This window comes from Schistocerca americana, chromosome 4, assembly GCF_021461395.2.
Source record: "Schistocerca americana isolate TAMUIC-IGC-003095 chromosome 4, iqSchAmer2.1, whole genome shotgun sequence".
NCBI classification, from domain to species: Eukaryota; Metazoa; Arthropoda; class Insecta; order Orthoptera; family Acrididae; genus Schistocerca; species Schistocerca americana.
In genome coordinates this window covers 137879443-137891163 of record NC_060122.1, presented here as the reverse complement: position 1 = coordinate 137891163, position 11721 = coordinate 137879443, and the positions used below count along the sequence as shown (strand labels likewise).

Sequence of the window (11721 nt, the reverse complement as noted above, 5' to 3'; positions counted from 1 at the left end):
TGACGGTATCAACAAACTTTTCATCACTAGAGTGCCTATGCTGAGAAATAAATTCGTAGGCACGAAGAGTAAAGACATACAATGTTAATAAAGTTTGTTTCGTTTAAAGAAATGTAAGAGTTTTCACGCAAATATTCGGAGGCATTACTTTCACTCACATTTATTAAAATAATAACTAGCATAAAATTACTTAACTTGATCCTGGATGCTATTTACAATTGACAATCTGAAGTTCCTTTGGTCTTGGTACGTTAATCTTACTCTCACATATCTCTGATACTTGATACAGTGTCTATACATTTACCTTCATGGCTATGTACAGGAATATGATAATCTTATTAGGTGCAGACTGAAACTTGACTATAGACTGGTACAGACAAATGCAGACTAATGTAGGCTGACTAATCGGAGGTCTGTACACTCGTTATAATACCTCGCGCGTTCAGGTATCACTGCGCGAGTGTGATCAGCGAGGAGAAAAGGTTCTACGTTAGCAGCAATCTCATTGCCTGCGTTACATATTAATACGCGGATCGGCGGAAGCAGAATTTGGTCCGTCTCTATGACAGCGCCATCTCGTAGTGCGGAGACGGACGAGCGCTGCGCCTGCGCTGTTGTGCTTAGCGGGGCGCACTCTATTGGGAAAGTTGTGTACGCGCTGACTACGCGGAACTATGTACACAACAAGAATTGTACGTAGTGCTTTAGTGGTAATGATGCAAACTTTCAGTAAATGGAGTAGGGTATGAGGAACATTGGTCTCGAGGCAATGACGCCAAGCATGTTGTGGGGTAACTCTGCCAGTAAAATACGAGAACTTACCAGTCATTGTTTTTACGAGGTGATTAATTTATTTACTACGTAGATGTTGAAATTGTAGCTAAGGAAAACGCGATTACAATATGGGCGAACGTCGTGAGGGACGTGGCAAAGTCATTGACCTGATGTGACTTCACCGAATTTGTTTCTGTTGGTTGACGTGAAACGTCGTATGCACCAAACACCTGTCGGGGCTAAAAAGAGCCTCCTGGGACGAATTTTCGAGCAGCACAGTATTCTTCGAATTTATGCAACAGAGCCTAACGCAACGCTGTCGTGCCTGTGTACAAGCTGGGTGATGTCACTTGTAACAACTGTGATTGCAGCACTTTGTACCTTGTACAGTTTGTGTTAAAAGTGAAGAAGATATGTCTAGTTCGAATTTTATCATCAGCAGACTAAAGGTAAGTTTGCTTTCTCCGCTTACATGTTTCTAATCACTCATTTCCGTACCATGGTTCCATGCCTCAAATTGATGCTTTTGCTCTTACCCGCTATCCTAGAAACGCCATGAGTATGCACTTTCTTTCTACTTGTTTCGCAAATGGGTCACCTACAACCGCGCCATCCTTTAAGCCTGGTATCTATTATGCGCAGCGATTGTGTTTCCCTTGCTCCTTCTGTGTCTATTGTTTGGCCCTTTTCTCTTCTTGCTCGAAGCCCCGCATGTCCATCCTGTAAGTTTGGTAACCCCAATTCCATGAGGTTTTTCTGTGTTTTTTGTACCATTTGTGTCTACTACTTTTAGTTTTCAATCATGTACGAATCTATCGGGGTTAGCCAGTTTGGAACTGTTCTTTCTACATGGCTCATGAATTTGATTCTTCACATACATGTTATAACTGTGATATCAAAGATTTGTCTGCAATTTTTTGAATTTGGTTTTGAGAGATATATTCAGTTTTTTAATTATTGATCCTAAGTTTTTTCTCAAAATTTTTCTCTTTTAGTGCTGTTTGCTATTTTGATATTTTATACTGGGGAGTAAATTCCCCTGATACGTTGAGGGCTTCTAGTGTGGTTATATACTTGAGAGGGCCCCATAAAAATGAGTGATTGTAAGTCAGTAAAACTTTGTGGAAACATTTGTAAGGACATGCGGAAAAAAAGTAACGAATAAACCACTGAAAGAAACAAATTTTAATTTCCATATGAGGGGGTTCAAATCTGGTTATCTTGGTGGTTACGCAGTTTGGAGCGATCGGCCAACGATCGTGCATCAGAACGGTTGAGCCCGAAGCACCTGTCTGCCGCAGACAAGGGATCACTTGTTGACGAAGCAGATCACAGTAACGTGTGCTGTTCACACTGCCTTTCATTGTTACTTGTGATCACTGTTCCCGAAAGAAAAAAGAACCAATCATGAACTGTGCCGTCTAGCTACACCACACAGTGATGCGTTCACTATGCAGAGGAACTTCATGAACGTTCGTTGGCGATGACGATCCCCTAATGCGACTACTGTCCAAATGGCTCTAATCACTATGGGACTTGACATCTGAGGTCATCAGTCCTCTAGAACTTAGAACTACTTAAAAATAACTAACCTAAGGACATCACACACATCCATGCCCGAGGCAGGATTCGAAACTGCGACCGTAGCGGTCGCGCGGCTCCACACTGAAGCGAACTAGAACCGCTCGGCTAAACCGGCTAGCTGCGACAATTGTGAGTGCTTGCTGCCCCTCTGAGCGTGAAGTGTACTTCATCACTGCACAAAATGTTCCAAGGCACATGTTGTCAACTTCAACCCTTGCAAGAAACAGCAAAGTCTGCTCGAATGTCTGCATCACGTGTCAAAATTTGGTGAGTGATGTGGAGTTTGTACTGATACTATTTCTCACAATTGAGCACATAATTTTTCGAATGATGGACAACGGCAAGCTCAGTTGTAATAACGCGGCCCGTGCACTGCTCGAAGATCGCAACTGTGTTTGCATTCTCAGTTGTGGCAAGAGTAGCTGCTCCAACAACTTGTAGCGCAATTGGCCGTTGGCCTCTCAAGAGCAAACCCAATCATTAGCCGATTGTTCCAAACTGGGTAAGCACCAAGATCACCAAATTTGAACCGTCTCATGTCGAAGTGAATATGTGTTTGTTTCAATGGTTTATTTGTTAATTTCTCTTCCGCATGTCCTACCAGCGTTTCCACGGAGTATCTATCGTTACTTATTGACGCCAACACAGAAATACATGCAACAGCAGTGAGCCGAGCAGCACTATTACACAAGTGTGAGAGAACAAAGAATACCAAGTGTGAAGAAGGTTTAAATGTAATCAGATCACTCACTCGTGTCTGGTGGGGAGCGCATCAGAATGTTTTACTCACCATGTACCGAGGGATAATTCGATCTCGATTAGACTATGGCTGTCAATTCTACCACACTGCGTCAAAGATTCATCCCTCCAAATTAGATACTCTTCAATATAGAGCCATTCGTACCTGTCTTGGAGCCATGCGGTCGACGCCCACCAACGCCCTTTTAATAGAAGCAGGGGAGCTGCCCTTGAGCATTAGGCGCTAAATGTTATCGGACAAATTCTACATTCAAGGCATGGGCATTAGGGACAGTTCCGTCTATCAAAGTAGAGACTGCATTTATCGACTGTGGATTGCATCCCACAGAAGGAATGAAGTGCCAGCCGTTTGTGCCAGCTTTGACACTTGGTCACCTGTCATACATTCTATACGGCGTTCAGCGCATCTACCTGTTTTTGAATATGATTTTCAAATGCTCTGCTCCCAGATCCCAGTCCATTATTTAATTACGACCTGGCTGGACAGTACTAATGTCAATGTAGGCTTCAATCGTCTCGTTCAAGCACAATGGCCGGGTTTTCTCTGTGTATATACCGATGGCTCCAAAATTCCGCAAGAAGAGTGTACAGGATGCGCATTTTTCTGCCCTCAGATCCAGATCCGCAAAACCTTCAAACTGCCTACGAGCATTTCTATTTTTACGGCGGAGAAAGTGGCAGTTTTGGAAGCACTTAAGTTTGTCTCTAGCACTTCCTTCCCCAAGATATTGATAGTATCTGACTCGCAAAGCGTTCTTAAAACCATTCAGTACCGTCGATGGACAAAACAACCAACAGTTATATCTTGGATGTGATATCTGAATGTATTCGCAGCACACGCACGGGCCGGACGATCCATTTGTTGTGGGTACCTTCCCACTCTGGTATCCTCTATAATGATGAAGTTGATGCATTAGCCAAACAAGCGGCAACCTTAGGCACCGTCCTGGATCTGCACCTTCCTTATACAGACTACTTACGTGAAGTCAAGGTCACGCAAGACAACAATGGCAGGAAATGTGGAACGTTTCTCAACAGACAAAAGGCGGTTACTACGCAGTGCTACAACCTCGGATTCCTTCACAGCCGTGGTTCAGGAGGATACATCTGGACCGATTCACGATTTCTACCATCATAAGACTCCGCTTCCATCATGCCTCTTTCCCACAACATCTACATCGGATCAACGTTTACAGTTCACCAGCATGTGAGTGTGATCCTGAGTCGGAAGCTGATGTCAACCACATCTTATTTATGTGCCCCAAATTTGACCGTGAACGGTTGGTCTTTCTGAAGACATTTCTGTGTATGGGCTACCATCTTCCTCAACCAGCTTCTTCTCTTTTGTGTACTAAAGACGTTCGTCTATATAAAGCGATAGTTTACTTCATCGAGAGTACTGGTTACAATCTCTAGGTTTTAATGGTGTACATAAATTATAAATATGTCTTGCTGATGAAGATATTTCAGAAATGGTGTGAATTGTAAGCCAAGACACTTTTAATTATTTTCCAATTCAATTCAATTTTTGAAACATTATGTACAAAACTGTAACAGTTAAGCTTTTTATTCTTGTAAATATGCATTTATGTATTTGTTTATTCAATTATGTGTATATTGTCACTGTGTGTTGCCGGTGGCTAAATTGAGTACACACTCAAAGGCCAAATAAGAAAATTAAAAAAAAAAAAATTAAAAAAATCCAGGTCAACTCCGATCATATACAATGTTGTCCCTCAACAATACTAAACTGTCTAAGGCAAAACGCAAACTGGGAAGCATATAGCACATGTAAAGTGACACGACATTACGCTCGATGCAGATTCAGACCACGTAGTGCGTCTGGCGCGGCGCAGGGCAGAGCGCATCATTGTGACTCAAGTCACAGTGTGACCGCACAAATTGTAACACTAGGGTGACGTGACACGCGTCTGCCCAGGTCGTATGGTGTTGTGGTTGCGGCACAGTTTCTGGTGAGGGGGGGTAGCGGGAAAGCAGTCCTCCAATACGCTTTCGGGACCGCGCATACGATCGCTGGTAGTGTTGACCGTACGAAAAATATTGTCTTACTACTGAACTCTGTCGTTATTGAGCAGTGTTACGTTTTACGCCATTTAAGCTCTCGGTCTTTTCTCATTAGTCCATGTTTATGGTTAATTATTGATTTTATTTTGTCAAGAACAATGCACAATTCAGTGACCAGTGAGCAATTAGCAATTAGGATTATATCTTCTGCCTTCACAGTGTCTTCAGATCACAGACAATTCACTACGAGCGTAGTGAAATAGGAGTTAATATTATAAAATTATGTCATCAAGAATCAAGGCAGGAAATTTAAAATATTATACAAATAATTAATGCTGTCTACATACTGTCTATTATGCCGACGTATCTGTACCATCTGTTACAAAAATCCGAAAAGTGGATATATCCACAGATGTATCCCGTGATTTTTTTATGTTACTCAGATTATGATCAGGAAGAAAATCATTTGGTAAGTTTCCATTCCAGTCATTCACTATTACAAATACGACTGGTTATAGAGGTTTCGCCAAAACTGCAACAGAATTGGCAATTTATTTTTGTGTCAATTGTTAACCTTTTGTCATTCAACGAAGATCATCATTTATGAGTAATGGCTACATTTCTCTTGTTGACAGGTTTAATTTTGCTTCTTTTGCCAAAACACGGTATAATTTGTACAAACTCACCTTGCTGCAGCTATTGCGACAGAGATCTGAAACAGAGTGGCTCATTCAACAAACAACTGGCGACCAGAGAGGTCAATTATTTACAGAAAACCTCATCGTGTCGGTCTTCAGTAACATAACATAAGGAATTTCATGTTTATTTTCATACAACGAAATTCTGTTTTCACTAGCTGTCGATAACTCTAAAAAAATTTACAGTACTGTATCGAAAAAATAAATAATAAAAACTGTTACTTCAACTGTGTCGCCGTAGATAAGAAAGTTCCATGTGTTAACGATGTGGCAAAGTAATCTCCTCCTTGTGCGCTACCATCTGTATCTCGATCGGTTAAGGAGCTATGAGGGATGTTATATGAATATTTCATACTCGCGCTCGTGCGATCGGGAACGAACGCGCTATATACGGTCCATTTTCTCGAGATTGGAGACACATCGAGACCTCCTCCCAAAGTTAAAGAAAAATTCAACATATTAGCTAAATTTCATATACAGAAACATATGGTGTAATATGCACCAAACGCAAGATCATAGCGAACTCTATTTTACATTGAAACGTTTAGAATTATGCGCTGTGTCTCACTTAATTGCGTTTATCGCAATAAATATGACAGTTGGAACTTTTTTTTTTTTTTTTTTTTTTAAGATAACTTTTCGATAACCTTGAATGATGTCTGAACTGTAGAATGGATACAGAACTCGAATTGTCTTGTGGCGAGTTGTAACTGCAAGAGGTGTGCTCATTCTATGTTTTGATTAGCAAAACTTTACACGAATCGACTAGGCAATGTAACTCCCACTACCAATAAAGAAATGCAATCACTGCAAAATACATTCAGCCCCTTAGGCACTGAATCATCTGGGCCTGTTCAAAACTGATAACTTCGATCCCTGTGCACATGACAAATAAATTAAATTGTCTTACCTCTAAAGCAGCAACGGAGCAACGCGATATATGTATTCTGCCTCCCACAAAAACAGAAATATGCTGACAACAGGCTCAGCTGTGTGCCATGCCGGCCATAATACATGACATGGACATGAAATTCGATTCACTAATAAACGAGATCATTTGAGAAAATTCAACTTCTTTAAAAATTATTAAACCTGGACTGGGAGGCGGTACTGATTATGGTGAGTTACCAACACTCAGTTTTTAGCAAAATTATGTTACATGTTAGGTTTGGCTTTCCAAAAAAATCTGACAACTGAAGCTACATTGCTCACAGTTGATTCACAAACAATGAGATTTAAACACCAAGTATTATGTAACTTCATTAATCCAACGTAAATGCAAATCATCAAATTACACATAGCTCAGACGCTTCAGTCTGGAACCGCGTGACCACTGAGGTCGCAGGTTCGAATTCTGCCTCGAGCGTGGATGTGTGTGATGTCCTTAGGTTAGTTAGGTTTAAGTAGTTCTAAGACCTAGGGGACTGATGACCTCAGATGTTAAGTTCCATAGTGCTCAGAGCCATTTGAACCAACCTTCCAACCTCCCTATTGGTCATACTTATTATAATACAAGCATTTAAGTAAGAAACTATATCAAATGGAACTTTCTTATTTACGGTGATATAACAGAAGTAATGGTTTTTATCTTATTTTACCTTTTCTCTCCAGTACTGTAATTTTTTTTAAAGAATCATCATCTAGTCAAAAGAGAATTTCCTGGCATGGAAATAAATATGAAATTCTATCTCTTATGTTACTTCGAAATGTCAAGACAACGAGGTTTTCCATAATATATTGACCTTTCTGGTCGCCAATTGCTTCTTTAATCTAATAAGACACTGTTTTAGAATTTTGTCACGATAGCTGCTGAAAGATGAATTTGTGCAAATTATACTGTATTTTGACAAAAGAAGCAGTGTTGAACCTATCAATGAGAGACGTGTAGCCGTTATTCATAAATGATAATGCTTCTTCAAACAAGAAAATGTTACAAAATTCAGACAAAAAATTTATCTCCAAATCTATTGCAATTTTGTCGGAATCTCTGCAGCCCTTCGTAGTTTTTTAATGTGAACGACTGGAATGGAAAATTTCCAACGGATTTTCTTCCTGTTCTTCATCTGACAACATGAAACAATGACTAGCGTGCCCTTCAGACGGAATGACGTGCACAGGCCAGATGCGGTTACTCACCGATGGCTTACCAAACTGACAGTGGGTGAATCACGAAAAAAGAGACATTATTGAGGAAAGTAAAAAATTGAAACTCCGCAATATCCTTTCTTTCAGGAGTGCTAGTTCTGCAAGGTTCGCAGGAGAGCTTCTGTAAAGTTTGGAAGGTAGGAGACGAGGTTCTGGCAGAAGTAAAGCTGTGAGTACCGGGCGTGAGTCGTGCTTCGGTAGCTCAGTTGGTAGAGCACTTGCCCGCGGAAGGCAAAGGCCCCGAGTTCGAGTCTCAGTCGGGCACACGGTTTTAATCTGCCGGGAAGTTTCAAATCAGCGCACACTCCGCTCCAGAGTGAAAATCTCATTCTGGAAACATCCCCGAGGCTGTGGCTAAACCATGTCTCCGCAATATCCATTCTTTCAGGAGTACTAGTTCTGTAAGGTTCGCAGGAGAGCTTCTGTAAAGTTTGGAAGGTAGGAGACGAGGTTCTGGCAGAAGTAAAGCTGTGAGTACCGGGCGTGAGTCGTGCTTCGGTAGCTCAGTTGGTAGAGCACTTGCCCGCGAAAGGCAAAGGTCCCGAGTTCGAGTCTCGGTCGGGCAAGTGAAAATCTCATTCTGGAAGTAAAAAATTGATCCGCCGCACAACATTATGGTGAATGTACTGTCAGCATCTGAGAATAACGCACATGACAGGAATGTGGAAGCCAGCCAGGTACGGCTTATGAGGAGAAGATTTCACGTCTTCGAAAAACATTATCTCGGATGTAATACATTTCAACAAATATATAAGATCTCCATCCTCTTTCAGGATACTCGTACTTTCGGAATGATATCAACACATTTTTCATTTTTGTAGGCAGTTGTGTAATTTGTTTATTGAAGTTGATACTGCATGTGCAAGCACTGAAATACTTTTTCTCGTCATTCTGCTCCAATGACAACATTGTCATTCATTAGGGATTTCTCGATTGTTTCTAGCTGACACTGAAAATGTGACGTGCATACCTGTAGTATAATGTCTCTTATTACATCCATATCCAAGTAATCACAGGGAAACTTATACTTCAGATCCTGCATGCTTTTTAGCAGGCGCACAGAGGGGATAATCTCTGGATTTCACCATATTTCGAATTTTTGTAACGCATCTTACAGATATGCCAGCATAATAGGCAGCACGTAGACAACATTGTTTCACAGCACAATATTTATGATTTCCTTCCTTGCTGCTTGAGCACATGATTTTATAATATTACTTCCTATTTCACTACCCTCACGATGAATCGTCTGTCGCTTCTTACTATCTGACATCACTGTGGAGGCAGAAAATATAATCCCTGTGGTTATTGGCTCACCAGTCATTGAACTGTTGATTGTTCTCACAAAAGAAAAACGATAACGAAAGAAAATAGCAAAACTATATAGATATAAAAAATAGATAAATGTAATGTATTAATTTAGAATCTTTTAGAATCTGATATTTATCTCATACCTAAAAAGAACATTAAAATACTTATTGGTGACTTTAATGCGCAAATTGGGAGGGAAAAGAAATTAAGAAAAGCCAAAACTTAAAGACATCCAAATCCAAAGCTAGGAGAATTTCAACTGGATCACATAGTCACATCTAAAATTTATATCAAGGAAATTATGAATATTAAAGTAGTCAAAAATGGGGAATTTGACTCAGATTATTATCTCTCTAAGATTGAAATAAAATTTCTCCCATCTAAAACAAAAACGTGACCAAGAAAGTGATCATATACAACAGCACTACAGCTAATATTACAAAAGCAAATATAGAAAAATTTAGAGAAGAAATTGAGACAAGTAAAGAAAGAGATTGACATGAACTCCAGATGGAAATAACTCAAGCAGCAGAGAAAACTTTAGGATTGGCCAAGAATAAAAAGAAGACATGGTGGAATGAGGAGTGTGAAAAAGCACTTATACAAAGAGCTCAAAAATAGAAAAAATGGAGATGTTCGAGAAAGGAGGAAGACCTTGAGCAATTCAGACAACAAAGAAAAGAAACATCAAAAATAATCCTGAAAATCAAAAGAAACTTTGAAAATTCTCAGCTTATTGAAATAGAAGAACATTTCACCTAAAATAACACTAGAAATTTTTACCAAACTTTTAAACAGATACTTAAAGGATGTTAGGCACCAAGTATTCATTTCAAAGATGAAAATGGAAAAATGGGATTAAATAACATAGAAAATTGTGAATTTTTAGCAAAACTTTTTGAAAAGCTGTTAAACTGTCCAGTTCCAACAGATAAATTAGAATTTCCAGTGTCACCTCAAAATCTAGAGGAATATTTCCCACCAACAGAGTTAGAAATTAATGAAGCCATCAAAACAATCAAAAACAATGAAGAAAGTGGTGAAGACTCCGTTACAGCAGAATTATTGAAGTGGTCAGAACCAAAAATCATAAAGAACCTACAACTGCTTCTTGAGAACATTTGGAAAACTAAAAGATTCCTGTTGAATGGAAAACAGCATTAATCCACCCTCTACATAAAAGGGAGACAAACAAAATGTCAATAATTGCAGAGTAGTGTCACTTCTGCCAGTGACACACAAAATATTATGAAAAATTCTCCTGAATAGAGCGTTAGATACTTTAGACAAACAGATGGGAGAACGTCAGGCTGGTTTTCGAAAGGGAAGATCCTGTGCAGAACAAATTTTTAACTTAAAGTGAATAATTCGCCATATAATGTTAACCAGGAAACCAATAATAGAGTTATTTATTGATTTCAAGAAAGCATTTGATTGTATAGACAGAGAAACAATAGATAAGGTCATTAGACAATTCAGTGTTAAATCAAAATTAGCAAATATAATTCGTGAAACACTAACAGGTACAACATCTAAAGTCAAACGTATGGGAGAAGTATCTCAGCCATTTGAAATAAAAACTGGTATTAGACAAAGTGATTGTTTATCGCCTTTACTGTTTAATTGTTTTCTAGAAAAAATTGTAACGATCTGGAACTCACAGCTACACATTCACAAAATTGAACCAATAACTCTGAGAAGGAAAACAAATGGAATCAAGGTAAACTGCTCATCTTTTGCGGATGATTTTGCAATACTTTCAAAAAACCTGACAGAAGCAGTTATTCAGATAAACCTTCTGGAAAAAAAATAGCAAACAGAACAGGTCTCAAAATTTCAGCTAAAAATCAAAATTCATGACAGATATGAAAAATGCACCAAAATCCATAGAAACACAAATAACTAAAATAGAGTGAGTAAATAAATTTAAATATCTTGGAGAGACTATACAACAGAATGGACTAGAAAAATCTGCAATAGATGTAAGAATTAACAAAATGGAAAGAGCATACGGTATGACCAAAAACATTTACAACAAGAAATGTATATCTAGAAAAACAATACTAAAACACTACACCACAGTGGTACAACCAGAATGTTTACGTGGATCTGAAAACCTAATGATGAACTATACGATGGACAGGCTAGAGGTACAGGAAAGAAGGATTATTAGAAAAATAATGGGTGCAATAAAAACTGCAGATGGCTAGTAAATAAGAAGTAATGAGGAGATCTACAAAAATATACAGAAAATATCTGAAGTAATGGCCAAACGAAGATTAACCGTTTCGGCCACCACTACCGAATGTATGGAAATTGACTAACAAAACAAATACTCCTATATTTCTAGAAGAAGAAATCGACAACAGTATGGATTACAGAAGTAAGGAAATTTCTAGAAAGAAACAACATCAAGGCATCAGAA

The 11721-nt window shown here is 39.1% G+C and overlaps 1 non-coding gene across 1 annotated transcript; it reads left to right on the top strand.

Moving 5' to 3' along the window:
* The first annotated feature begins 8476 nt into the window (after positions 1-8476).
* On the top strand, positions 8477-8551 carry Trnas-cga. The gene has a single exon. It is a non-coding gene; the product is annotated as a tRNA-Ser (tRNA).
* The last annotated feature ends 3170 nt before the right edge of the window (positions 8552-11721 follow it).